A 24,537-nucleotide genomic window follows, 5' to 3' on the forward strand; every position below is an offset into this window, starting at 1 on the left:
CCGTGCCTCCCCAGGGACCCCAGCAGCAGTCATCTTGGGGATCCCAACATGAAGGAAAAGTCAGAAGCAGGTTTTTCATAACCTTCCTGTCTGTGTCAGCCAGCAGTCTGGCTGGTGCACCCTTCTGCTAATTCCATCTTGTGGACTGTACATGATGTCAAGTAAGTGGCAAAGCAGTAAGAGGAAAATAGCAGCGTCGTAACCTGAAGTGGCACTACAGATACGGATGCTACTAGCAGGCAAAATCTCAGTAATACAATAGAGAAGACAGCACTGTTACCACCGACAACGTTACTGTTAGCGATGGTCTAAGGAGGTATTATTGTGTTAAGGGACAAGCTGGTACTCCTGTCCATAGCCATGTCTCAATACGAATTACGAAACAAGCACAGAGATGTTTAAGAGGAGATAGTGTCTTAAGGTTGATAGTTAGAGGTCATGGTGAGGAAGTAATCCAGGATCTCTTTTTACCCCAAATGACTCCGCAAATGCAGCGCTGTAAAATAACACTGACTTACTGTCATCTCTTCCAGCTGTACGGCACTTTTTCCTACAGGAATGGATAATAGGGCAATAATGAGCAACAATACTGAACAAAACAAAATATTTATGTATTCAAGGGTGTGAAGGAAGGTGTTTGTTTACAGAAATGAAAGACAAAGATAAATAGTGCTGCCTGCTGATTTAAAGTTGTTGGGAGCCCTGTGGACTGTTTCCAACTACTCTTTCCAAAATAAATGCAAAAATATGATGTAGGGTCTGAAATATATCTTTCTAAACTGCTTGTAAAAAGAAAACAATGCAATGCATCCCTTCCTTGCCCAGCCAAACATCAGCAAAGCTGCTAACACCACAGCCTGTGCAACCAACAATTTTTTAAATTAGATTTAAGAAAGGATAGGAAAAACAAAGCACAGTACTGGGGACTCTGTGCAGTGAAAAGAGAGTGCCATTTGCTCATTTCACAGGTGAAAAAAATGGTAGGAAACAGCTACCATACCACAAGCAGCATGTGAGTGAAGTTGGTTATGAGCATCGCTGAGAGAACCACCTAGACCACAAGATGAGTGCAATGAAGAATTACCCAGTTATCCATTGCAGGCGGAGTAAAACAGAGCATAGAACAACAAAACATTTTTTCAAGTGCTGTAGGGACATTTATATGCATGTGTTTATGCACATGTGTATATATTTTTATGCTGAGTGGACAAGCAACAAGTGGAGAAATTCTTCTGATTCACTTAAATTGGCTGAGAACAGTAGGAGCACAGTGAATAAATTAGACAAGGCTGGTGAACTGTGCAGTACACCTCTTCCAAAACCAACAGTTGCAGAAATAGGAATAGAGCTATATATTCTCTACATGTACCAAGAAGCAATGGGGTTGATAAGACTATTTCTTTGGCTTTATCTTCAAAGCAGTGTCTGGTGCAGGTCCTTTCTGTTTTGAAGTCATACAATAAGACACAATTGTTGAGGGACGCAGATACTACTCCAGAGCTATGACCTGGCTAATCACCTTTTTACAAGAATTCAATGGAGGGATGCTGCTAGCAATCAAAACTACAAGAATTTTGACTTATTGAGCAGAATTATCAAGCAGATCAACAGCCACTGCCCAAACTCCCTTCAACGTGGCTACCAGCTGTCTGATGTTCAGTGAAAAACAGTGCGCGCCTTAAAGCAAACGCTTCAAGGCTACAAATGCTTCAATTGCTAATGTATTAGCAATCACAATAATATCGTAAATGCAGATAGCACGTTCATCTCAAAAGAATCTCCGAAAGTATTCCTGTCCTCTCCTGGAGAGACTCACCTGCACAAATGCTTTGTGAGCCTAATGCTCGCCCCGGCGAGAGCTCACCTCCTGCAGCCCCAGTGCTTGACACCAAATCTGCCCTTTCAGTTCTTCACGGTGACACCTTGAAACTCACGGCAGTCTTGGTGAAGGGTTTGGGTGCTTGGAGGTGATCTAAAAAAGGTTCTTTATTCGAAAGTTTATTTCAAACTTCATAAGCAGGACAGTTCTGAGGTATTTCCAAATCACATCCTAATGCAAAATGAAACAGCAATATCACTGAGCAACGAAAGAGATTACCTTGACAGTGCTAACAAAGACTGATCAGTGAAAATGAGTTAGCACTGTTCCCTAGCAACTTCTCACAGCTGCAGATAAAATCATTTTCTGGCCATCACAAAAATTGTGAATACTTAGTTCTCTCATACAGGAATTCTCTCATCCATTGCCTATATGCAGCCCCCTCTAGGAGGTAACACAGGAGCAATTTACAGCAAGCTGTACCATTACATTAACTTGTCCAAAAATTTAAAAAAAGACCCATGGATCCGTATGTGCTGTGTTTGTCCTTCATTCAATGACATGTATTTCCAATGTTCAAAGAATAGCATCAGAGAGACAGAAAAACAGCATATAACAATCTTCACTGCAAAAATCCCGAGCCTGCAAACCCTTTTCCATCAAGGTGTCTCCTCACTCATGGGAGTAATTCCACTGATTTCTGATGACATTACTTAAGGTTTAAAGAATTGGGTCTACAGTAAAGAAACTGTAAAGTAAGTGTATAAAGGGTTCAGATTCTTTAATGGAGGAAAAAAGCCTGCACTGCTCCAAAGAGTTGCTATCGGCATAAAATAGATATTCACTAAGCAATTCAAATAGGAATTTTTGTTATATACATAAAATCTCAGGCTGAACACTATACATCTACACTGATATATTTAACCACCTTTCCATCATCTGCACGAGTGGCTACCAAAGCAACATTTGCTAAATAATAGCAAGGAGTTCTGCTGCAGGCAAACCCTAATAGCTCAATGAAGCCACTGATGCAGAAGGGAGTTCAATTAATACAAAAATGACACTGCCCAAAATTATTCTGTGTCCTTAATGTAGGGTACACGCAGTGTTGTCTGTATCCAGCTGCAGCAGTTAACCCCAGTGCATGTCAGAGCACAGTTACGGTTATGATTTTAATACTGCAAGAGCCACAGAAGAGGGCTTGGCTGATCCAAGCAAGCAGAAGCAGAGGTCACTTGGAATTACACAAAAACCTCCCTGCCAGTGGCTCTCCAAGACAGAGCTATTTTGCAGGAACACAAAGGCAGCTGCTAATCCTCTCCACATATAAATCCTGAAAAACTAATAATTGCACCTCCTCTCAGTCTCAAATTTCAGAATAAAATGGTCCAAGGAAATTCATATCTGTGCTTTTTAATAGAAGAAAGATTAGAAAAAGGAGTTAGAGACTTCTCCTTGCGGCATACAATTGTTCTAACCACCCTACTGTGGAATTCAAATGTGTGAGAACCCCCTAATGTCCACCTCTTGGTGCTCAAAGTCAAATGTCATAAAACAGAATATGGGAGCTTAAAATACAGACTGAGAAAGAACTATAGTGCACATACATGTTTCTTTTATTTTATATTAAAACTTTGTAGTTTTAGACACCAGGTTTAATGTGCCACAGTTTTTGGAAGCAGATTGCTCTTTTGAAAATAGAGGTTTTAAAAAGTTTTAGTGAGCTGATGTACAGAAATCTTACTTGTGGCAATGACTGACTTTTTTTCCTTCTGCAGCAAAAGCCCAGTAGCAATCAGCCAAAAATGTTAACACTCTAGATCATTTGCCACTTTTTAAAATTCTCTAAGGCAGAAGTGACCACTAGGCAGTTGTTTCTGAAAGCAAAAAGTTTGTATCCCTGGCTACCACCCGGTAGGACAAAATCCGCTAAGAAATACGAGCTGTTTTATCAGGCAACCAAAACATCAACACAACGGATAAAATGGCTAGATGATAAAGTGCCAAGTGATGGAATACGTGGAGGCTGAAGAAACTGTGATGGAGAGAAAAACTACAGAAAGGGAGCCCAGGAAAATAAATTAAACCATAAGTTTATCAGACATTGACTTTCCCTCATTCTTTAAACTACAAGAAACGTGAGCTACAGTTTCAGGAACGCCCATGCTCCTATTAGGCAGTAAGGATTTGACAATACAGCATAACACTGCCATTCAGCATGGGAAACCCATATGGTTGTAGTCAGAAGGAAATTAATAGTCTGCCCAGGGATTAAGGCATGGCTCAGACCCAGTAAAATCCCAGCGCCTGTTTGCTTAGCGTCGCCTCTGATCAATTAACTCCTGTGCTCTTGCTAAGTGGATGTGCACTCACAAATTCAAAACTGTTTGTGGGGGTTTGACAGTTTTGATAGACTTGTGGTCTAACAAAACTAACGTTCTAAAAAAGATTCTCAGTTTCAGCCACATGCAGCAGTCCTCTCCTGACTGCGCACTGAAGCAAGCCTGGGCCATGCGTTATCCCCTCCGAGCCTGGGTCTGGAGACCAGATGGGAGCTGCAACACACTCCAGGTACACCCCGATCGGACCTCAGAGAGCACATGTCGTCAGTTTAAACGCATTTAGTGCTGGTGTAGACCTGGCACCCCAACTCAAGCCACTTGCCTCTCTGGCATGGGGCTGCTGCAACCCTCATGTGCACCGAGACACTGCAGCTTGCCTGTTTATGGTATAGCAGACCCGTTATAGCCTTCCTGCAGACTTGAGCACTGAGATATTATTCACCCCTTTCCCTCAACACATGCCATGCACTGCCTTTACTACCAGGGTTTGCAAGGGAGTCTTGGAGACCTGTCTGTAGCGCAATAGGAGCCTATTTATACAGTGAAATGATACTTCGGACACTACGCCTATGCTATGGGAGATTCAGTGGCTGTACCTGCTGCTGTCCTAGCCCAGTTCTGTGGTTTGATGTTCCTTTAGCTGATGGAGTGCATTTGATGACCACATCTTCTGGTTTAGCTTAATTGGAAAGGAATCTAACTTGTACTTCACAACTGCTCCGTATTATGAATCGAAGCACAGTAGGTGAGGACAAATAAGAGACTTGCTCTGAAAGTATGCTTAGGATGCAAACTGAACACTAATGTTTACATGCATGCCAACTGACACCGTAGGATGGTAAAGAGTTAAAAATCTGTTAGCAAAGACCGGAGGTGGCTGAATATTACCCTTAAAAAAAATTAAAAAATCGCTTTTCCAAATAAGATGCCAGTAGCAGCAGAGGCCTCTGCGAATACCCCAACTCCCCTTTCTGAGCCATGGTCTTTGGTTGGAGATTTGTCTTCATAGTAACTGCTTTGAGACAGTCAGTATGTTCTATTCCCGTGAAGGTCACTGTAGAAGCCACAACCTAGCTCTGTGACCCACTGAAACATCACAGGCAATTGAGGTTGGCAGAATACAATACATGTTGGTATTTTGATAACTGGGTTAAAATTCACAATATTGAAAAACCTGTGAAACCTAATTGAGCTTTCTAACACAACAGACAGAAGTTAACACTAGATTTACATTTATTTGAGACTCAGGATAAAAGTCCCACCGATGACAACAGGGCAACGGAGCCATGCTGATTTGAAAGGAAAGTACCCTCATCCACGGGGTCCCTGGTACAACAGAGTTCTCTGAAGATTTCTAGTGCAAGAGCAGAGCTGACCCATCCCCCCTTAGCTTTTAGATCAAGGTATTTCTAGGCGATTGGTGAAAAGTAAAGTCACAGATACCACTGCCACCGTTTAGACTGTTTTAGGGGTTTTTTTGGTTTTTTAATGAGTTTAAGGCAGGGGAAAGACAGACATCTGTTTCATAAAGAACATTTTTCCAGCTGGAGCTGGAATTTCTCCTCCACAAAACTTGCACACAGTGTTATCCTTTCTGAAAATCACACTGTTTTATTCCCAAATTGCAGAGAAGTAAACGATGGATCAATAAACACGGCAATGAAGAATTCAGTCCACAGTTCATTCAGCTGCATTTGAAATTAGCACTTCGTGAGCCATTTTGCACACAGATTCTTTATACAGAAAGTTTTCTTTGAAAATCTGTTTCAAGTCCACAATCAAGGTAGCTCTGCGTGCGTCACGCGCTACTGCATATTCCTTTGAACAACTGCCTTTGCAACTCGAGGCAGTTTGTAGAGAGGCTCATTAAACAACGGTCCCTGCCATCACGGGTCCTACTGCGAGAAAACTGGTGATGACATGACACACATGCTGCAAGCAAAGAGCACAATCGAACCATGAAAACAACCATGCATGCCAAAGGGTCGGAGGGGGGGAGTGACAACTGATTCAAGTATTTAAATCTATTCCTTATCAGTGTGCTGTAGTGGGGTGTATAGAAAGAGGCCTGAGACTGGGGACCCCGAGGTGACCATGCAGAGTCACAGAGGTCAACGGGGAGCTGGGGAAACAAAGATGTTGTAGCACAGACCGTTATAACAACAAAACGGCAAGTGTCAGTCTCCTCTCTGTGGCTACAAAGGTTCCCTTGGAACTGCCTTTCTTGGTCAGGAAATATGGAAAAAACAGTATAATATATGTTTATTAATAAACCCAGCTTTTCCTGTTGGCTGAAGTGCTGGCTGCTGATAACAGATTGGTGAAAAAATATCTGTTTTTCTGTTGATGTATTGCTTTTGCTTAAAAGATAGAAAACAAATGTATTAAAGAAAAAGATGCCGGGGGTAAATATTTTAGTAATCTCCATCACAAACCTGTCATATTATAAGGATTACAGTCCATTAGGATTGTACAAAATTCATGGCAAAGCTTGTAATTCAGCTATAAGTTAACGACAAAAACCTCCTACTGTGTTTTAGGAATCGCTATTTGCTAATATTACAAACATCATCAAGAGCTGCTTGTCGTAACAGGGCTAGTTTGGGGAAAGATGGCATGAATCCACTAATCACTACGTAGCACGTCCTACTCTTTGCTCAGTCCACGGGGATGGGGAGTCTGTGAGTTGCCTCCTTTGGAGAGGCTGTTTCCTGAGCACAAAGCCCTGACACCTCATCTTCTTTCTCTTGGATGTTCCTTGCTCAAATGCTGAAAACAAATGTTGGTATCGGCTAGCATAGCAGCTGTCATGGGCACACTGGGTCTCTCGTGCAAGATCTGGCATACAGCACGATTCCCTGCACAGAACAGAGTCCAGTAGGGCATTTCTAAAGGAGGAGGAGAGTGTGGGTACAAGGGGCAATAAATCAGCCCCAAGGTTTTGCTAAATAAAGAAATTTTTCCTCTTCCAAAAATATCTGCCTGGAAGTCAGGGAATGACTGCTAGAGGAGATTTACTAAAAAGGGCACACACTAAAAAAAGATAAAAAAAAACCTAATCTGACAGGCCCTTCTGAAGGCTAATTTGAAGACCTTCCCTCTAGGAGACTCTGTTTCTGACAGACCTATCACTATATATATGTATGCACTGCAACAGTGTAGGAGGGTACTAATTAACTTTCACTCCACCTGGCCAAAGAAAAAAAAAATCCAACATTCTGAAGGGAAGAAAAGCCATAAACAGCATTGCAGAGTCAAATAGTAGGTAGTGCTGTTAGCAAATCCTACTTGTATTAGCAGGTAGGCAATAGCTCTGGTATATACAGTTAGAATAAATTATCTGATGTCAAATGTTCATTAAGTTTGTCCTTGAAGCAGAGCAAAGTTAGACAGAAATTTGGAAACTGGGTCACTCAGTATGATACTACGTATCAGAGGCATTATCATATTTGGTAATGCATTGACTGATCAGTGCCATAACTGTCTTGAGATGTGCTCTGCTCTGAACAACGGTTTAATTAAAATAGAAGCTAAATGCTACTGACACCGGTGATGCAGGAAAAGACTATTACCTGGTAAAAAACAAAGATGGCTAAATGCAACATTAGACAAAACAGAAATTCATAGCAAAATATCATTTAAGGAAACAGAATCCAATTTAAAATAAGATTTTAGCCCATTATTTCAATAATTCATATTCATCTCTTTCAAAGTTAAAAGAAACCTGGTCTTCAAAATATTATTTGCAATACATACTCAAATGATAATACAGCAATATGGTAGATTCACATTTTCAAATATTCATTAATTTCCCAACACTGCTGAGAAGCATACCTATTTACCCCATGATATAATAGGATATTTTTAGTTCTGAATAATTGGACTTGAGCAAACAAGAGACGCACAAAGAAAGAACTAAGAATTCAGAATTTCTTGGATTTTACTCATGCTCAGAGACTGAGGACATGCACTCCGTGTGGATTTTAAAACACACTTCTGCACCCCCTCTCCAAATTGCTATGTCTATGCAAATTGCCAGCTCTCATCTGCACTGTCTAATTTGAATGAAATTGGCTATAAGTCAGTTCAGAATTAATTCAAGCAAGATATTGGAAGTGTTCCTCTTACCAGTTTCATGTTCTGTGAAGTCACTTTGAAAGCAAAGGAGCTACAAGTCCCATCAGGATATTGTACTTCCAAAGGTCAAAAATGAAGTTTCATCAAGCCAATAGTAACAGAAAGAAAACTCATCAGCCGCAGCCGGGTATTTAAGAGCTAGGTGGCCTTCCTTTCGCCTCACACACACTGGCTCTGCTCCTGGAACCACTTCACCCTGCAGTCATGACACAGTGTTTTTTTAATGGCATCATCGCAGAGAATTTCCCCCTCAACTGGAACAGAATGAGGAGAGAAAATGAGCTCCGCTGTCCTCAGCATGCCGTGTTCCTATAACAATATTATCACTCGCTTTTGGGAGAGAAATAGAGAAACTGGGATCGCTTCACCATAGCCCATGGTATGCCAAGTAAGCGACTATCACAGTGACAAAGCAGGGTGCCAGCAAGGCTCTAAGAAAAAGAACACTTCTGTACTGCTCCTTTGAAAGAAATATTTACAGGAAAAAAAAAAAATTATCTGTACCATCCTGTGCAAAGCAAGTACCAAAGAACATTTGGGTGAGACCATGCACCAGCAATAGACCAGTTACTCTCAGGTCTCTTCTGTCACACACTTGATAGAAAAAAAAAGCGGCGTCAGCAAGTTGGACTGTAGCGTTCTGGTGTTCAAAATCCAGAAATGGTATTTTCTTCAAAAGATGCTACAAGCTCACTGTTCTTCTCAAAATCCAGTCTTGATTGTCTTTCACAGAAATATAGTCCAGAATGAGACACCCAGGATGAATGTTCACATTTGCAAACATGTGTGTCTAATTCAGCTTCTCATGGGTAAGATCACAGAAGAACATAGATTAGATGGAACCCCTGCACCCACAAAGTTTATTCAGCTTTACACCAACCCTCAAGGTCTGTAATGCATTCCTTGTAGTTTTTCAGGGAGTATCCAAATCCTGTTTCCCTAAACATAGAAAACTACTGGTTTTATCTGTTCTTACCTGCTCAGAAATTTGCAAGCCTCATTCTCATTTTTATCCCTAAGGAGCTCTCCATACCATCTCCGTTCCATGTTTGTAATTTCTTGTCTCTCTTTTCTGGTCTTTTCCTTTTAGTGTTCACCCAATAAAAATATGATATTTACTTATAATCAAGGAACCTCTCAACCCATTAATTTCTTTCTGGCTTTCTTAGAAATCCCTTCAGAAATTTTGGCTGTTGCCGTTGACACAGACTGGAGCTGCTTCAAAACCCTACTAGCTTGCGATGAGAAAGCAGCCCCTTGCAAAATAAGGTCTAGGACCAGAAGAACAGAAAAAGGCTGCTACTCAAGAGCACTGAATTGTAAAGCTGACATTGCTATTGCTAGAAAACTACCCCTTGATTTCATCGGCCGCTGACGATAGCTCAGGTTCGTGGCATGCAAGTTCATTTTAAGACACTGGTGAACCAGCAATGTATTGCAAAGCTGTATTAACTCACATGGCTTTGCTCAGCAAGACGTATTTGGAAATCAAAGGCTGTAATATACATATTTGCTCCTGTTCTGCACAATAAATTATTTATTATGTCTGTTTCCCATTTCAAGATTCCTAGACAGGTAGTTAAAAGGATGCGAAATGATTTATTCAAGGTTGGGAACAATTGCAGCATCTATAACATATCTCAAAATAAGCCACGTTGCTTCCAGAACGTACTTCATTTTCACCAGTGGTTTTGAGATCTCTTTAAAACTTCTGAACAATTTAATAAATCTTCTCAAAACCAGATGTCTATAATTGATCTTATACATTTCCCTTGGAAACAGGAGGCACCATTCATTTTTTAAACCCTGAGACATACCACGTCTATTAGCTTTCCTAAGGTATTAAAGCTTCCCAAAATTCACTCATCTAAACAAAAATTTTGCACTTTGATTTGCTTTTGCCTAACTACTTTTCCACCCTCAGCTCACCTACTAAAGACACAAATCTATCCTTGTCATGTCTGCAGTTCCCTTCTCAGGAAAATGTTTCTGGCAGTTCTGTATCTTCAGAGCTACAGGATGTTTTTAAGCCATTTGTATTCAATGAAAACGTTCACAGGCTGTCTCCAGTTTGCACTCCAGAGAAAAGGACCTGTTCTAATGCTATTGCCCAATCTTTCTTGCATTGTTACCAGACCATTAAAGATAGGACTTTGCCGTGTAGTTACTAATTACTGCTTATTAAAGATAAGTGCAGTTTTTGACAATGCAAGGTAGTACATAATTTACATAAGATAAAAAGAAGAGGGCACTTAGAATACACAAAGGAATGTAGAAGAGATGGCGCGACATATATTATGAATAAGCATATTATTATTCTAAAATTATTGTCACTTCACTAAATTAATCTTCCTCATTATAAACCTATTTTTAGGCTCCCTATCACTAAACAGAAAAACTCTAGTTTTGAGTTCTGCCTGAAACAGACTATTTATTAATATCAGAATATAAATAACATCTAGGTAAGACTAATTTTAATTCCGTCATATAAGTAGAAGATTTTGGGGATTCCAAGGATATCCAATATGTAGATTTTTGGGTTACTGCGATGTATTTGATCAGCTTGAGCCCCACTTTGTCTGATTTGTTACTGTGGTTTATACTGCAGTAGACCTCAGACTATAATTATGAAGAAGGGTGCCATTGTTGATAATGTTTTCCAAGTTATCTCTGTTAAATAGTAGACTGCATGTTCATACATTTTTCTAAATTATTTTTGAAATCTTTGAAAAGATTTCCCATTTTAAAAGGATATATTGATACCTTGAAAGGATGTATTCATTTATTAATACTTTTATAGATTAAAAAAAAAAGGCCAAGCTTATCCTTAGGGAATATGTCCTCAAATCAGGAATTCATCCCTTTCTGCTTGTTACTGTTGACCCCTGGAAGACATCAGTCACATGGACAAAGTAAACCACGTGTATACAGTTCTTCACTGAATGAGGTCCTACAAACGCTGACCCTATGACAACCAGAGTAATCAGGCTTATAGCTATGCAGTCCTTTGTGGGTAACATTCAAAACCAGGTATCTATACAAATAACCACTCCCAACTACGTAGCCTCCACTCCAAGAGGTACCTTTCCCATAACACAATTTCAGGAGCTTCTAAACACCATGGGAAGACAGCATCATTAGCAATCAACAGGACCTAGGCTACAAAGTCACTTAGGTGCTGGAAAGCATTCTAAAAGCATTACCCATGAATTAAAAAAAAAAAAAAAAAAAAAACACCCACCAAACAAAACAAAAAAAACCCCCACACAAACAAAAAAACCCCAACAACAACAAAACCACAAACCTATAATCTAAACAAAACGCATTCAGGTGCCAAACGCACATCATATCCCTTTCTGAGTCCAGCTGCAGTCTACCCTAATGACTTTCATTTGCAAAGCATGCGTGACTGGAACAGAATGAGGTCTCATTTTCTACCTTGGTGCAACACCATTTTTCTCTTCCTGAGACTGTATTAAGATTTGAGACAATCAGTTCTTTTGGCTTAATAACTTCGGTTATCAGCTTCAAAGAAAGGCATAGCAATCCTGACATGTATCTGAAATGAAGTCCATTGTATTGGGATTGGAATACATATATAAAGTGTCTTCTCTCACTGTTTATATCTATTTTTTTACTTCAAGGCAACCTTTCCCTCTGAACCACAAGGATTTAGTGGTTACTTGCTGAGTTTTGTATGGCAGCTGGCCAGAGTTTAATTCCCCCAATCAGCTGATAACATATTCTTCAAAGATTAAATCATTGTATCACAGAGGCATTACACCCAGCCTCTGTTTTTATGCTGGCTAAGCCAAAGGGAAGTCCAACATCTGAACGACTTGCTTCTGTTTCATCCTATAAAATATTGATTGCCAATAAGAGGAAAAAAAGAGATAGTATACTATAAGGTACATGAAACAATTTTCTGTAAATCTCAAACCTTTACACTATAATCATTGTGAAGGAGAGGTAATGCATCTCTTAAGGACTTTGAACACTGCCTCCTATACCCTGTCACTGGACAAATCTGAATCTAAACGGCTGTTCTCTTAATACCCACAGGATATGAATGGCCCAGCTGAGTTTACAACCGTAATAAAGAACAGACTTTCAAACCGAGTGTGGACTGATGTATACAGCAGAGTGAAAAATAAACACACTAGAGCTGCTACATAATTCTGTCAAGCATATGGTTAAGTTATGATTTTATTTAGAAAACAGATTGTAAGAGTGAAGTGATGACAGACGAGGGTATGTTGGTCAGTCATAAATAAGAGAGTATTCTAATAGGAACTGGGCTCGTTACTGATCATATGCTGCCACACCGATTTAGTGAGATCTAATAGCTTAGCAAATACGGCTTCTTAAATACATGTCGCAGCGCATTTTCAAATTTAGGTTGCTCAGCTGAAAAAAATCCATGAGGGTTACTGCACCTAACTTTTAAGAGAGTGATGGTGGAGTTACATTTAAGGCCCCAATTAGACTTCCTGGCTCCTTGTAAAAGGCTAGAGTTAATCCCTTAAGAATGGCTTTCCCAGCACCTAGTGCTCTGCATAGAGACGACTAAACTAGGCAAAAGGAAATACTGAAGACAATCTGAAATCCTTTTTCTGACCCAGATTGCTCTACAGCACTTAGGCATCACCAGCTATGTCAAAACCAAGAGCCCAGGGAGTGCTTTCAAGCTCCTACTTCTGGGCGCTCCGTCTGCACTCGAGTTTCATCTGGGACAAGACCTAGGTACATACTAGCTCACTCCTGTGACTGCTTCTGCAAAGAAGGAAAGCCAGGTGTGTGATCGGGAAGGAAACCACAGCGTGCTCCAGCCAGGATCCCGAACACTCACTGATGCACACCTGATACTGAGATTAGATATGGTTTATGCTGGCAGTCCTTTACATACAATGACCCAGCTGCACAGGAGGTGCATAAGCCCCTGGTTCCTGCACTCCTTTTACTGGGCAATTGCTCCAGCAACTATGGTATATTCTGGCAGTGAGTGGGAACAGTACCATCATCACTGTTGGTGGCTCTGAACACACAGCTTGTGTCTGCTGAACTTTGTGACGAAAACAGCTTCATCAAAGCATTATTTCTTCTGTTTCGAGTGCATCATCAAGACTTTCTTAGACCGTAAATCCCATATCAGGCAAAAAATAACCCGTGAGTGCTTGGTTCAACAATTCGGGTCTCTTCGTAACAATCAGAAATACTGTGACCACAGAACTCAAAAGATTTATGGTTTATAATTCCTCCTGCCATTTCATATTGGTTCCAGAAGTTACTGCCAAAAAAATTAAGCTGGATCACCTATTGTTTCTTCCCCCCTGCAAAATCAAAATGGTTACAGTTCAGAGCATATGCAAAAGCTGCATGTCAGGTGCCAAAGTAACTTCATATTTTTCAAACTCTAGGCAGCTACGAACGTCCTGGTAGCTATGAGGTTAAGTAAGGGGATTTTGGATTTCTACCTGAATCTCTGTGCTCAAGTATTTCTGAGACTCAGCCAACCCCTCTGTTCAGGATTACTTTGTTTGTACTTGTTGTAATACACCTCATTTCCAAAGAGCAGAGAAAATCAAATATTGCCGCAGAAGTGGAAATATTCACACGTGACTTCGCGAGGAGACATAAAAATTATGCTGTTGGAGTATATGAACTGTCTAAAAGGACATACAGCAATTTGTGAAGATAACTTTTTAAGAGCAAAAAGACACTAGTAAAAAAATGAATCCCCTGCACAACGCTCCTGCATAGCAAAGGAACAACGACACGAAGCCCCAGACACCTCCGCACCCTCCCCTGCAGCAGTCATTACCCAGCCGCCAGTGCGTGCCTGCCAAAGCCGCCCGCTGCTGAGCCTGACACACCTGCCCCTCCCGTATAACGCTCCATGGCAGTTTCATTCATTTCCAGGGTTCAAACTGAACTGATGTCTGTGACTTCTCTTTTGTATTTTCAAAGCTAGGAAAGGAATTTCACGCCTCTTAGAATGTCACTCAGCCCCAGGTAGAACACTGCAGTCCCCAGAAACGTATGCAAAAAGCAAATTACAACCTCTCTGTTCCTAAACCCCTCATGGATGTAGCCTCAAGGTGAGGAAACCTGACTTGAAAGTAGTAGCGTTGCTGTTTTAGCACCAACTGGTTTGTCATTAAGACCTTAGGCACCTGAAACTGCAAACGGGTCTCAAGGGGAATTTATTTACAAATACTCTGAAGCAAATTATCCATTAAACTGCTTTGGAATATCATGCACAGCCCTAATTATGCTACATTATATAAGCAGGCAAGGGTGGGTGGCAAAAGAAAACCCTGCAGAATAAGGACTGCTTGGGGAATATGCCAAACCACAACTTGTCCAACTGGAAGAGAAGCTACAGCCCAGTGTTGCAAATATGTGAAATGTCAGCGCCGTAGCAGCAAGGCATCTCTCAAACACAGAACTCATTTTGACAGCACTGCAATCAACACTGGTCTGTCAACAGTCACAGACATTGAAAGCTGGTGCTCGGGCTTCAGCCAAATCTGTTTCTCTTGCCAGTGGAAGCCCTAATGCTTTTCAGCTAGTGGGGATCCCCCCACCCCACTGCTGCTATGCAGGAGCTCCATCCTTCTTGCACCAGCTTGCTGTGGGGCCGGGCCAGATGCCAACACATGCACCATCCATGCTTAGCACAAGGAGAAAGAAAGAGACTCAGAGTTATGAAGTTCTGGGTGGGAACAGACCCAGCTCTGCCCAATGTAGGACCTGCTCATGCCTAGCCCCAAACCTACACCAAGACTACCGCATCCCCCAGGCACAGGGCTGCTTTTGGAAGTCTTCACTTGGAGAGCAGCCCCGAGCCCCACTTTCTGCACATGTCATAACTCTATCCTTGTTCTCAAGGATCACAGCCCTAGGAGAAAGCAGTTTATTACTCAAATTCACTTTGAAAACAGCAGCTTATTGCCTCACATCTGAGCTCTGCTGAAATATTTCAGCCCATGGAATTAAAATAAAATGTAAAAAAATGGTGGCTCTATAGTGGCACTCAATGAAAACATGTACTATGAAATATAACACATACTGTTGTATTTATTCCCAGCTCAAGCCACTACAGTTAATTGTTCCAAATGGCTTTTAACATCAGCACTCTTGCCTCGTGCAGTTAGGGAACCAGACGGCTCACTTCTCGTTTGTCTGTTTGTTGCTGTTCTCTTAACTTTTTTTGTCTTTTATCTTTGTTATCAAATTTGACACTAACGAACTTTTTGGAATTATTTTTTTGGTTTCATATGTTGCTTCCTTTGTGTACAAGCTCAGGGGCTTGTGAGGGTCAGAAACAGATGGTTGCATCCTTTCTGCATCAACCAGAAAGCGCTGTCTGCTCTTTCAACATTTTTGCCTGTGTGGCACATAGAGCATTAAAAGTCTGTCATTGTTGCTACGCCTGTTGGACCACAGGTGGATCAAATGCTAAATTTTGGTTATTAACATGCTTATGTATTCAAAGCAGCGTATTCCAACTGGTATTCGCAGGGCACCGAAAATGGCCGAATATGTTGCATTTCTTTGTTTGGTTCCAGTGTAAGAGCAAGAGAAGCTACGCAGAAACCTGTCACTGGCCCACACTAAGATGTCTCAGTGTGTGGTACGTACCTATTACTGAAAACAATTACATAAGAGAGCAGACAAACAACTGATAATTACTAGGCTTTACATGCCCATTAGGTTAAGTATTCTTGAAAGTATATTCATCTGGCATCACATTTGCATTCTGATGGCAGATGAGAGAAATTGGATATTAAATCTATTGGTTCCCTTAGAGAGCAAACAGAGCAAGAGAGTCTATTAAATCACAGAAGGAGAATAAATTCCTAGCTATTCCCCACGTGTTGTCTGACCTATCTTCAAAACCTGCTAGTGTGTTTAATATACCAAACAAGGAGGCTGTAAGGCATCCTAGTACCACATAAAAGGAAAATAATCAACTCTCCTGTTAACTTGACACTGGGCCATTTAGCCTCACATTTCTTTCTTGCTTCAGCTCACCTGACCGCAAAATGGAGTCAGAGATTTTTGTAACCTAAGGGTAACCTAAAGGTAAGATGAGTCTTGTAAATGCAAAAGTCTTTTTTATCTATTGTTATTATTATTATTCTTTTTTGGCTCAGTATTTATTTTAGTTTTAAGCAATAGAAGGCATCTGATAATCACATACTGATCATTTCTCGTTTTTCCAAAGCTTCCTAACACGTTTAGCAGCGTATTCATTAGGGTCCCGGAAAAAAGCATCTTCTAGTTTGACTACCAAGCGCCTAGAAGTTTCTTGTCAGCACCTCTATGAATGGATTATATGCTCTATATACACACTGGTTTTTGTTGTGGGTTCGTTTTTTTTTTTTTTTTTTTTTTTTTTCCCCTCAAGTGACATCCAGATCCATCGAGACACATCTCTGACATGGTTTCAAAGTTACTGGTACCTGACTTTCATATGGTATTGCAGTCACCTATGGAAACAAATACCCCATCAGTAACAAGCTTGAGATATGAATGAATTACCAAATCCTCTTCCTCTTCATGGAGATGTCAATCACCCGCAGACTGTGACAGTGCCAATGATGCACAAAAGGGCATGCATTACATTTAAGCTGTTTATTTCAAGCTTGAACAAAACGCCTCACTAGAGCAGATAGCGTTTGTTTTAGCTGAGCTGTCTTTCCAGGCTCCAGCAAATCCAGTTCAGCTTCTAGAAAAAGCCAGATGTACTACAATATGAAGATGAGAAGTTTGCAGAAGAATTGTAAAAAATTTTGCAAATACTACCTTAAGAAACAAACGTACAGTCAATCTCACAGTGCCTCTCAAAGAGAACTATAAGAAAGCATACTGCACCCAATAAGGTTCTGTCCTACAAGACCACTGCAATATATGCCAAGTGCCATGTCTTACAATCTTTTCCCAAGACAACCATAGGGGAAAAAAACCCAAACAAACTAACACCGAGTTTATTCAGGAGCAGTTATTCCAAACAAAGACTGCTGACACCGAGTGCATAATAGTGCCTGGCTGGTCTGAAAACACAGAAAAATACCTGAATGCAACCAGAGGGGGCACAAAATGAGGAAGGATTATCTCCTTCCGTGTTCAAAGGCACTCGTTCAGGTTTAAAGGCTAAAGTGAAAGGCAGTCTACTAGACAGTGACTTAATAAACTGCCTACGGCTTTCAGGAGCCACTGGAAGCATCTTTCACTGCATTTAGATGTAGCTTTGAAATAAATTCTAGACACCTGTTATGGATAAACGGCTGTAGAAAATTCAGTCTATTCAAAATGGCCAGTACGCCTACACTCATAACAACAAGCAAGCACGAGCTACCTACACAATTCTGCACACTCATGACAGATTTTCAGGTTACATAGCTGAAACATCTGCAAGGTCACCCACTCTACAACGTTGGATATGGACAAATATTGGGTGCCAGTGCTGTTAGCTGCAGGCCCTAGAAATAATGGTTTTTTTAATGTTCTCAGGATTTACACTGAAGTAACCTGACTCTGTCATAACAACTCTTGACACACACTACAAGGGTTTCTTTTGGAGATACTTGTAAGTCTGTTATTCTTTGCTGCAGTCGCATTATAGGCCAATGCCACAACTGGAATAAAGTAGCATAGTTTCATTGACTATATAGCAATGGGCACCACACCAAGTCTCAAAAACCCCTTTGTTTTGTTCCCGGTTCTCAGACAGCCTGGCTCAGAGACCACAAAGCTCAATTCAGCCTTCCTATTCTTCCAATTCTCCATCTGTAAATAAGGATGGTGACATTGACTGTTCTATACAGGTGCATCAGCATCTGTAAATGAAAATACTGTATAGAGCTTGTTGTTATTATTGAACTAGGTTGATTTACAGCAGGTATTATGGTTTGGGGGGGGTAATCAAATGGATAAATAATAATACACAGTAAAAAAAGAACACATTAAGTACAAAAGTGGAATGCAGTGAAGGAGGATGAGATCAGCTGTAGGCAGGCTGCTGTCCTATGTGAACCTTCCATTCGATTACTATTTATCAAAGCAGCAGCACTTAGCCCGTATTCAAAATGCCTGAGAATACTCAGTACAAAAGCTTTGGTAACTCACTCCTCTAGAAATTATTCTGAGCCACTAGAGTCATAATTACATTGTCATAATGAAGAGGAAAAAAACCCTTCTAACAACTAAATTCTTGTTGTAAATTGCATTATGAAAGTGGTAATTCCCTCTGAAGTAGGCATTATCATGTCTTACTGCCCACGTCAGTTCATTACGGTGCCTCTGCTATCCCAGTGGAGCCTTCGCTTAGTAAATGAATGTTTTGGGATGATATTGCCAGCTCGGGACTTATTACTTAATTGAATATGGAAACATTTAGGCCATTAGCATACATTTAGAAGTGTCTTATTTCACAGATGTTAATTTATCTTGGGGAATGCCCTTCTTTCTTTCCTCCTCCTTTTCCTCTTTCAATTCTTTCCCTGCAGCCAACTTACTTATTCAGTTAGGTCCTAGCCCACCCCTTTGCAAGTCTGTGATGAACAGCTTGCTATTTTAAAACATTCCTGAGCTGACATTTGGAGACTATTTTCCAAAAAAACTGAACAGCCAAGCTCTTCCTATCTTCCCTCACAGCTGAAAAGTATCACCAGCTCTAGAGATGATTAAGAAAGTCTAAACCTGTTCAGCTAAATAATGAGATTTTTCAGGTATTCCAAATTGTTTTATCTACCTAATTATTACAAGATTTCAAAGCCATGCATAAAGCATTTCTCTACAGATAGCTGGCTCAGAGAATTTTTAACTGAAAGCTAATATAGTCCCTCTATCAAAAGGGTCAAGAAGCTTGAATAATACAATGAAGGAAATTCCTCCTATTCCCTCGTTATTAATATATATTGGAAAACTTACAGTAAATTCATGAAACTTGCCAACATGTACAGGATCCTGCATGTCCTAAAGTAAGCTCCCAGTCATAACTGATGCGTGAAGTCCTAGGGTTTGGTTTCTTTATCAAGTTTCAGCAAAGGTTGAACATCTGCGTGGTCACAAACGAATCGCTAGGAAGCCCTGCTCTCCACTTGACACACTGTGCATGAGAACTGCTGAGGGTCTCCCAAGGCCTAAGAGACTGCAATCACCAGAGCGAGACGCGTTCGATACAATGGTTTCCTGGACATATTTCTAGCAGCACAAGCTACTTCAACTGTGTCATCTGTTAGGAGCTCAGAGAGTACTAAACCCTCTGACCATTCCTTAGACAGCAAGAAGTAAAATATTGAATGCTTCAGTAAAACAAAGTTGTTCATGCATCCAGTTCTGTATCAGGCCTATATCTGGATAATCTCTTAAAAAAAAAATATGATGCCAATATTCAAAAGCATGAGGTAATTGGAATTCTTGCACCCTGAGATTTTGTGCACCCTGACTCATCCCTGTGCCATTTCCAAATCACACAACCCGATTAGTGAGTGTGTATAGATATTTGCATAAGTGTGCAACAACACCAGTACATTCATGTTGGCATGTGCTATGATCTGCTGTCCCAAACAAAATTATTCCTCTGAAACTACCTGCTTTCTATTGGTCACCTATGGTGGTCTACAGGCCACCACTATACTGTGTAGGGAGCAGCTTTGCTGCTCAGTTTTGAATTCCACCAGTGACTCTGAGACATAGCAAGTTACTGCTGGGTTCCCAAAACACTGTGCTGTTGCAAATCTTCAACAACTCCTGTGAACAGCACTTTGAAATGAATCTTTTTCTGAAAAAGGCTAGAAATCACACTACTTACAGTCTTTCCAGACTGGCACTGGAAAAAGCCTTCCCCTGTAAGGCACCCCCTGACTCTGTTTGGCCTGGAGGTTAAGCATCCTGTCTTTGTTCCTTCCTTCTCCCTCCCCTCCAGCTCACCTTGGCCCTCAGAATATCGCTCTTGTAGCACTGGATCTGGCACTTGTCTGAATGCTTGGAAAAAAGGGCTGTTTTCTGCTTCTCCAACATTTGTGTTCGAGATAGAAATGATACTGGAGGAGAGACCGTATTATCACAAGAAGCTGTTTTAGTCAAAGGGAGCCAGGATACTATGAAGGAGGCAAATACAATAGCTGCTTTGGTGAAACTCTTACAAGTTTATATCATTCCTTCCAGCAGCTTTGATGTCTATTCTCTTCATTGTAGCTCCTTTCTCTCTTAGCAATGCACATACCTATAGCTCACCTCCCTCCCCCTTCCATTTAAGCAGCAGAAGGCCTATTTAAACATCTCTTTGAACTACAGTGGTAATGCTGGAAATCGACTTTCCCCTTCTGGGTTTGAATTTGTCCACAAACAATTGCTTCAGCTGCTGGCGACTGACATTTTTCTTTCAGGTTTTACAGATTGCTCCAACCTACAGACTGGCAAAGCAATTACTGTCTCCCCAAAATCTAGATCACGGGCACATTTTAGAAAGGCTATTTTAACATAGATTTTTAAATTTTCTATTGATAACTCAAATCAAAGTCAATTAGCGTTTCTAGTTGCAGAGAAAAAAAGCCTTCATACATGAACTCAAAGTTCAAGAACTAGAGACAAGCAATCCTACCCCTTAAATAAAATAATAAACAAAGCAAGCCAGGAAAAACCCACCAGATGATTTAAAGCCATCTTCAGTATCTGTTAGCTTGAGTAATGAATACTTAAAATGGGCAATTTCTCAAAAAGACGACACTCCTTAAACCCAAACACTTCAGAGCTTTTAGGTATTAGAGCCAAAGATTTGTAAAGAGAGAGCTTTTTGTTGATAAGCACTGACAAAGCATGTTGCACCAAAGTTCACAGCACATGGTTGAGAAAGGAATGGGAAGACCACAATTTAAAAAACCTAGGAAAAGAAGGTTTCCCTACATCACTTAAGCACAGACGTCTTTTCGCCTTACATCAGATAAATGCACAATCACATAGATAAGTCACAGAGAACCACTGAAGTAGCTACGTAATATTTTGTGAGCCAGATCCTCTGACTTCACTGCAACAGAACACAGCAATTAGCAGAGGCTGAGGGTTTCAGCCCAGTACAGCTTGTATGGTACCAAATCCACTGCATTGTCCTCGTTACAACACGGGAACAATTTCCCCTTGGTTTTTGAAAAACATGAGAATGCAAAAGTTTTTGCTCAAAGAGCATTTAACAAAAAAAATAACTAATGCAAACAAAATAATACTCAAATTTGGACACAGGCTCCACATATGACAACTTCTATCAAAACACTGAAAACAAACTCAGTGCTGACAATAACTGTACTCAATGCTATTAAATATATACCCATAAATGTATCACTAATCCTATGTTTCAGTAATGAAGCTTCTAAAGATATCTACAGCGGAGTATGTGCCGTACTAAGTGTTCAAGAGTATTATCGATTTGGGCAATGATGCTAGATATCTTGTCTCAGGGCGTGCAGTTTTTAATATCCTAAAGGCAATACTTCCTCTGTTGACAGCCAGTGTTTAGTTTCATCATTTTAAATTAACTGTTACAGATTTAAATCAGGGTATATCTACTAGAATACACTTCTGATCAATTATTTTGTGCAATGGAATATCTACCATAGGCTATTACTATTGATATTCTTTGTGATGGAGTTAAATGTATCAGCCAGCATAGACATTGATTTCATAATAGTAGCTCCGCTTTCCTCCATTCTCGTAGGATTTCCATGCCATGGGAAGTGGGTTTTGATGTGGCAGCCAGGAAAAAAAAAAAAAAACAAAGATACAGGAAACACATTGCAGAGCAATAGGCTGGGAAAGGCCATTGAAATGCAAACAGGCTAGAGAGGTGCAAAGCAAGTATACTGTAAGAGATGCAGTTAATAAGACGAGTCAGACTGGGCGCACTGTAGGCTTTGGGATACGGTGCTGTGAAGCGAAATACTAAGGACTGTAAACACGACAGCAGGATGGGCTCCATGCAGGACTAGGAGACAGAAACTCTTGCCAGTGCATGAAGTCGCTTAAGGAGAAAGGAGCGCTCAGGTCGCACCGCTCTCTTGCGCAGAACGGCGTTCTGGCTACGCTAGTGATAAGAATGAGATAAGGGCCTCAGAGGATACAGTGGAACCACCTGACAACAAAAAGGCAAGAAGATTAGAGAGGTTTTTTCTTATGAAAAAGTTAGCTTTTTTATTAAGTAAAGCTTTGCTGAATGTGGAAAAGTAGAAACAAAAGCTGTTGACAAGTCTGGGGTTTAGCAGCTTTCAGCTAAAGATGTCAGATTTTTGGTTGCCAAAACACTGATGGGTGGGAGGCAGGGGCGGGCAGTGGGGGTGGATCTACATTTTCTGCCCCCTTTTTTTTTTTTAAATGAAAAACTGAATTTTTGTTCTGCTGTTGAATGTTTCATCAGGAAAATAATATCCGATTAAGTTTTCCTAGAAGTCCTAGGAACCAATCATATTCTTGGAACAAAGGAAAATAAAACAACTCAATGGACAGGAAAGGCAATTACCTCAGACATAACATTTGACAAAGCTGGAAAGCACAAAGAAACAATAGATTGTAGCAACAATAAAACTATATAAATAAGCTCAGGGAGAAAAATATACAGATCATTGGTTTGGAAGTAGTTAACATCAAGAACAGATGAAGGTATCATTCCCAGCAGTGGTGGTGGCAGGAATAGCAGAATAGGAAGACATCTTAGTGACACTGCTTGCCTTATGGCTGGCAACAACAAGGAAAAGAGAGAGAAAACTGGTCTGAAAAGTGACTGATGCTGTGGAAACAGGAGGAGGAGGAGGAGAAGGAAGAGGAAGCAGTGCCCCAGGGAGCAGAACAGGCAGACTGAAATGAAACATTTCTCCTTGACGTCTGCCGGCACAGAGACTGTCCCCAGCTCCCTCAGATCCTGGGGTATTTCAAAGTCAAACGAACACCAGCAGAGGAAACAGCGCCTTGGGACCACGCTGCTGTACCAGGTTAAAACCCCACATCCATCTGGTTGCAGAAGCGCCTGCTGGCAGAGGGTCTCTGGGCAGCACGCAGGAGGCTTGGCGAGGTGAGCTTCCACCATCCAGCATGGCTAACGGGGAAGGGCCACAGAGGACGTGTTAAGCAGATAATGCTACTTTCAAATGGTACTCACTCTTGTTTGATTTTTGCCACTGTTCCTTGTAGAGTGAAACCGAGGATTCACTCATGTGCTGTATTTTAACAATGAGCAAGAAGAGATGGGTGGATTTCATGATTTTTGCAGACGTGAAAGATCTTTTGTCTGGCAAGTTAATATCCATGAATAAGTGGAATTTTATAAAGTAACAAGACAATTTATTAAAATATACCATGGCTTTACATGGGTGTTACAAGGATGTGTCAGATCTGTTTCTTTAAGAAAGTAATACGTTTAAAAATCTAAAAGGGCTCAGATTTGCCATTAGAAATGGGAAACTAATGTGACATTTCTTTGTGATCAAAAATGCACTTTGAGATTGCCTGAAGCATTTCATATGTGTGTGTTCATTCTGGATAACTGTTACCCTTAAAAAAATGTGAATGCAATATTGTGAAAAGTCAAAATATTTCAATAATTTCAAACCAAAGAAGTGAATTCCCCCTCATGAAATGTCTTTTATTCCTCAATGCACTTTAACTTTATTTTTAGAAGTATTTTGCAAAAATCCTTACCTGGATGGAATTTCATGTTTTACTAGAATATTAGAGGAAGAGAAAAGAAGTTCATTGACCTGAAGTTTTACAAGAATGTTCTACATGTTTGGCCACCAGGATAAAGATATTTTAAAAAAAAAAAAAAAAGAGCAACAGCCAGATAGTTTTATGTAAAGATATACATAATTAGGCACCAACAAGAATATAGGAAGAGTATACCAGACCCAACATCCAGCTCCTAAACTTGTCAGTAATAACCAGGAAAGTACAAGAAACTGGAATGAACATGTTCATTGCAACAACCAGACCTGACAGAGGGGTTCTTGACAGATAGTTGGAAGGATGATAAAATATTTCTGTAACTTTTTGCCACTATGTGACTTCGCGTAGCGCCTGGGGCACATCAGAGCTAGAAAAAAAGTTTGCACTGGGTTTTGCACAAGCCTTGCTTTAGAAATAGGCATCCAAAGCAGACAAACTCAGCATTGTGACAGCCTCTGAACTTTCTCAAGGAACATGTTTCCCTGTCCCACAACAGCAGCATGAAATTGTTTTACTCTCAAG

The 24,537-nt window shown here is 40.6% G+C and overlaps 1 protein-coding gene and 1 long non-coding RNA gene across 2 annotated transcripts in view; one reads left to right on the top strand and one right to left on the bottom strand.

Moving 5' to 3' along the window:
- TMEM132D (transmembrane protein 132D) overlaps window positions 1–24,537 on the bottom strand; it is a 277,426-nt gene that overhangs the window by 173,544 nt on the left and 79,345 nt on the right. The gene's annotated exons all lie outside the window — the stretch shown is intronic.
- On the top strand, window positions 15,899–23,396 carry LOC142416423 (uncharacterized). The gene is made up of 3 exons (XR_012777720.1): window positions 15,899–15,934; window positions 16,712–16,762; window positions 23,315–23,396. It is a non-coding gene; the product is annotated as an uncharacterized LOC142416423 (long non-coding RNA).

This window comes from Mycteria americana, chromosome 13, assembly GCF_035582795.1.
Source record: "Mycteria americana isolate JAX WOST 10 ecotype Jacksonville Zoo and Gardens chromosome 13, USCA_MyAme_1.0, whole genome shotgun sequence".
Lineage (NCBI taxonomy): Eukaryota > Metazoa > Chordata > Aves > Ciconiiformes > Ciconiidae > Mycteria > Mycteria americana.